Source organism: Crocuta crocuta, unplaced genomic scaffold, assembly GCF_008692635.1.
Source record: "Crocuta crocuta isolate KB4526 unplaced genomic scaffold, BGI_CrCroc_1.0 scaffold1245, whole genome shotgun sequence".
In the NCBI taxonomy this organism is placed as follows: domain Eukaryota; kingdom Metazoa; phylum Chordata; class Mammalia; order Carnivora; family Hyaenidae; genus Crocuta; species Crocuta crocuta.
The window spans coordinates 665,344-671,193 of record NW_027530890.1 but is presented as its reverse complement, the minus strand read 5'-3'; positions in this window follow the sequence as shown (position 1 = coordinate 671,193).

Genomic DNA, 5,850 nt, shown 5'->3' with positions numbered 1-5,850 from the left:
ATTTGCTTTGGATATAGTCCCAGAGGTAGAATTGTTGCATCATATGATAGCTCTATTTTTAATTTTTTGAGGATCCTCCATACTGTTTTCCATAGTGGCTACGCTAATGTATATTCCCATCAACAGTGCACAAGAGTTCTCTTTTCTCCATATCCTCACCAATGCTTATTTCTTATCTTTATGATATTAGCCATTTTAACAGATATCAAGTGATATCTCATTGTGGTTTTAATTTGCATTCCCCTGATGTTTAATGATGGGGAGCATCTTTTCCTGTACCTGTGGTCCATCTATATGTCTACTTAAAAAAAAAAAAAAAAAAATCTGTTCTGATCCTATCTCCATTTTTTAAAAATCAGATTGTCTGTTTTTTGGTTTTGTTTTGTTTTGACTTTTTCGGTATTGAGTCATGTTTAATGTTTTCCTAATTTATTGCAACTTTAATCTTCAATTATGACTTTTAGTCTGTGTCTTTTTAAATAAATTCTTCCTCACCCTAAATATCTCATCTCCCTTGCGATAGAATTGATTTGTGTTTTACATGTGATTCATTACTAAGTTTATATTAAAGGTGTATGTATACAGTGGGAGTTAGGTTTCCAAGTTACTTTTTCCATCTAGGTAAAAATTCTACTACTATTGTATGTATATTATTTACTATGTCAGCTCTTTTATGTGTCAGGTGTCCATAATAAAATAATTATATTTCTAGAATAACTATATTTCTNAAGACCTCCAACATCTGTAATAAAATTTATCTTTGGTATTTCTCATTAATAATTGTATTTGTTTTCTATTTTCAATACTTATTCTTTGAAACATGGTTTTCAGAAGTATGTTTTCACATTTTCAAAAATAAGAGTTATTTTTGGTTTGTTTACTGCAGCACTCCTATTGATTTCTCACTTATTTGATGATAGTAAAAGCAATGACACCTTTAAGTTTATCTACCATTTATTAGAAACAATGAAAGATATGCTAAAATCTGTTACTTAACAGTGAATTTGTCAATTCACTCTTGCATCCTAATTGGTTTTAAAATACCTTTTAAATATATCTAATTAGATTAATAGAAGCTTAAAATTACTATATTTCTCCAGTAAATGAGATATTTCACCACTTTTTCGAGATTTATATAATCTTTCATTTGTGTATTTTATGTTTTCAATTTTTGGAACCGCTTACTTGTGTTGTTAAGTTTAGATACATCTGTTTAATTGAGCATATAGCTGCTTTTTTGTTGTTGTTGGGTTTGGTAATCTTTAATTTAGTAAGGCATTTTTAATGTGACAAATTAGTATATCTGCATATCTAGTTAACATATTATAAAATAAATTATACTCTTATTTTTTTACCTTTTGCCCCACTTTGTTTAATTTTATTTTCTACTCTTCTATTTAAAAAGCAGTCTGAATTTTTTCATTTGATAATTTTCTTCTACTAGTTTGGAGTCACCTATTCTATTTCAATTATTAGATATTACAATTAACATTTCCTTGTGAATACTTAATTTGACAAAGTTAAAAATTGATTAATACCTACAGTCTTCTACCAGGCACTAAAGACAATAAATTTCTTTATTTCTAGTAACAAACTTTCCCACATTCTCTGCTATCTTTGTCCATTGTCTTTTAAATTCTGTTTATTTACTGCCTCATATTAACAATTTCACTACTATTATTTTTTGTCAATGTGATTTTTAAAATTTTTTAAACATTTATTTATTATTGAGAAACAGAGATGGAGCATGAGCATGGGAGGAACAGAGAGAGAGGAAACACACAGAATCTGAAGCAGGCTCTACTATGAGCTGCCAGCACAGAGCCCAATGCGGGGCTCAAATCCACAGAATGGGGAATCATGACCTAAGTTGAAGTGGGACGCTTAACCAACTGAGCCACCTAGGTCCCCTGAGTCAATGTAATTTTTGATGTATCTTCATATTTGTCATTTTATTAGTTTACTATTCCTGGTAAGATAGCACTCATTTTTAAAAAATGTTTTATTCTCTTGACTTAACCTTTACAGTTCTTTTAGTGAAGGTCTATTGACATTAATTATGTCAGAGCATATTATATGAAAATATTCTTATTTTACTATTGTTAATTAAAAATATTTTTATTGGCTATAAATCTTGAGTTATTTTTTTCTAAATATGTTAAGTACTCTATATTTTATCTTTGACTTTTTTTAAGATATTGTCTTTATCTTTGGAATTTGTAGTCTCAGCATTCTATTAATATAATTATTTATTTGAGATCAGTTGAACTTCATGAATCTGAGTATTTATTATTTTTATTTTTGAATTCTATATCATCATTTTTTATATCTGCATTTTCCTCATGTTACCTATTTCTCCCTGCTCTCAGAACGCCATTGGAATACAGCTTAGTCCTTTTCATGTTATTTTCATGTCTCTTAAAAATTTGTTCATATTTTCCATTTCTTTTCCTCCCTGGGCTCCATTCTAAGCAAATTCACATGACATAGTGAATAATGTTTCAATATGTTCAACAGTATCCGAACTGCTCTTTATCTTATCCATCAAATTTCTAGTCTGAATTATCATACTTACTGCATTTAGAAAGTTTACATGCAACTTTTATTCAAATATAAGTCATTGTGATTTTTTTAATATTTTCATGCTCTTTGTATCCTCTCTTTACATATGTGTAAATAAGTTATATTCTGCATTTGATAATGGCAGTACCTACTAGAGTTTTGATCCTATTGTTTCAATGAACTCTCATTACTGACAGACTATGTCTTCAAAATTTTTCTGATTTTGAGTGTGAGTTCATGATCCTTTGAAATTTATTGTGAGAATTTCTTGAACCCTGATTATAAAATGTGTCCTACTAGAAATAAATGTCGTTTATGCTTCTAGAAGAGGTAGTTGAGATAACTACAAAACTGAAAGTAACTTGTATGTTTTTTGGCTTGTGGTTGTTTCTATCATATAAGTCATCTGATGGCCAACATGTGGATAAGAATTATTTTTCTCATTGGGGCTCCTGGGTGGCTCAGTTGGTTGAGGGTCCAATTTTGACTCAGTTTGTGATCTCATGGTTCTTGACTTTGAACCCTGCATCAGGGTCTGTGCTGACAGCTCAGAGTCTGAAGTCTGTTTTAGATTCTGTGTCCCCTTCTCTCTCAGCTCCTCCCCTCCAAAATATATAAATTTTTAAAAAATAATTATTTTTCTTATTTTCCTCACAACCTGTAGTCAAGTTTAAAGCACCAAGTACCAAACCAATTCAATCCACAGTGTATATATGGTTTTTTCATGTTTTCCAACTAAGAGTTTTGTTGGGGTTTGTTCTCAATGGTGATTTACTTCTCATACTACCTCCCACCTTGAGAAGTTCCCGAGATGCATCTCTTCTGTCCTTTATACAGACTATTAGGTCTCTAGCCCATCAGGAATAGACAGTGCTCAAATGACAAACTGGCTTTACAGATCAATCACATTGATAGAACCTTTTTTTCACCACAATGTATCTGCAAGGGCTTCTTTATCTTATCTGTATACTTAGTATTTTATTTACTAAAAACTTTTTAAAATAAATTTTTAAGAAACATTTTCAAGTGTTCTCTAGTGGGAACATTGTTTAGACATCCATTCTGGCATATTGCTTTACAAACATCCTTGTTCTTTATTTCTAGATGTAAGGAAATAAAGATGTGCATAAGATAAAAGTAATCACAAATAATTATTTTAATATATAACTTACTCTAAGGTAACATTTAGAAAAACAGTTCTTCTGATCATTTTAAACATCACAATAAAGACAAAATCTACGGAATTCTGAAGCTTATATGATCTATTTTTATATTTAAAGCTTAGCTAATTCTATATATCAGTGTCATGATTAGTTTAGTTCTTCATTGTTTTAATGTTTTTTTTAATGTTTTATTTATTTTTAGTTGAGAGAGAGAGCGTGAGCAGGGGAGGGTCAGAGAGAGAGGGAGTCACAGACTGAAACAGGCTCCAGGCTCTGAGCTGGCAGTCAGCACAGAGCCCGACGCGGGGCTCGAACCCATGAACCGCTAGATCACGACCTAAGCGAAAGTCGGACACTTAACTGACAAAGCCACCGAGGCGCCCCTATTTCTTCATTGTTTTTATACTTGTTTTCATAGCTTCTCGAAGTTAAAGCTATATTTATTTTTGATATTTTCTTAGGATTTCTGTAATCCTACCAGAACCAAGAGATAAACAATTCTATCTTAGACAAACTGACTTAGAATTAAATTTTTTTAAAATTGATTTTTGTTTGCAACGTACTCATTTTGCTTTCTCAGAATGTAAATTGAAAACCAGTCCTTTGGGCAAGTGGCTGAATTTTCTCTATAGAGCTAATCTTCCCTATGACATTAAAAAGCATTCTAAATTAATTCTCATTGTTTACTTACATTTTACCTTTTTGGTGCCTGGCATTTTTCTCTAAAATGATTTATTTTTAAACATTTCATGGCCAGTACCACATAAACAATTGTTCTGTCATCACAATATATTTGGTCTATTAGCCTTGTTAAAATATGTATTATTATTGATATTTTATTATAATTTGTAGGATCTTCTGTATGTTTTCTTTCCCAAGAGCTGATGGATTGAGCTTATGCTGTTATGTAAGATAGTATCTCCTTTCTTTTGCATACATTTATTATTACTATATCCTTTTAGAACACATTAGATAACAATATTACCTGGTCATTTTTGTGAGCACCAGAACTGATCAGCCATTAGTATATGCAAACATTCCAGTATTTTCAAAGCCTTCTTAGCTTACTCCCAGCTCCCTATATCTAATTAAGAAAGTAGTTCATAACTTCTAAACAAACGATGGACTGGAGAAACAGAATACCATCTATAAATACTCTCTCCTACTTATTAAAATCTATTATAAGCCAAATTTTATACACTACTTTGTATTTTGCCTTATAACTAAATTTCATATAATTTGTATTTCTATTTTTTCATTTAAGGGGACATCATTCACAAATACAACCTCTTTTGGTGAGCCAAAACTCTCCTGCTGCTTTTTTTCTTCTGATGATAAAATTATCTGTCACCATGTCAGGGTGCCAGCATATCTCAGTTGGTTGAGCATCTAACTGCAGCTCAGGTCAGGTCATGATCTCATGGTTTGTGAGTTTGAGCCCCACATGGGACTCAGTGCAGAGCATGCTTTAGATCCTTTGTCCCCTTTGCATCTGCTCTCTCTTTCTTTCTCTCTCTCAAAAATAAATAAACAATTAAAAAAATTGTCACCATGTGTCCACTGGGAAAACTTTTAAGTCTTCCTTCAAATAGTCTGACTTTTTCCAAAAATTCAATTCAATATGCTTCATCTTGGTCAGGAGCTAACTGAAATTGTAGGCCTGCTAGAACAGCTGAGCTCAGCCTCACTTGACAATTCTCAAACAGAACATTCTCATCCCGCATACTTTTAAAAGGTTTCATTCTGTGTGAACATTGAAGATAAACTTCCCTTTGTGGATCCTAAATAAAATTCTAAATGTAATACAATAATGTAATGGTAAGAAACTTCTAAATCAATCTACACATTCAAAGAAATCTTAGTTAAATTCCCATGAATATTTTTATAGAACAAAATGAGAATGTACAGATTATTGATCAATTTTTAGAATACAAAAGCATGAGTAAATATAATAAAACATTTGTGGACTAAAATAATTAAGTTCTTATTTGTATGAGGGCAGGTCAATGTAACAAAATAAAGAAAATAATGAAAATAAAGAAAAAAAAGCACAATATATTTATATGGGAAATTAGGGTATATGATAAAGGCATGTTTTATATCAACTTGAGAAAGAATAGGAAAA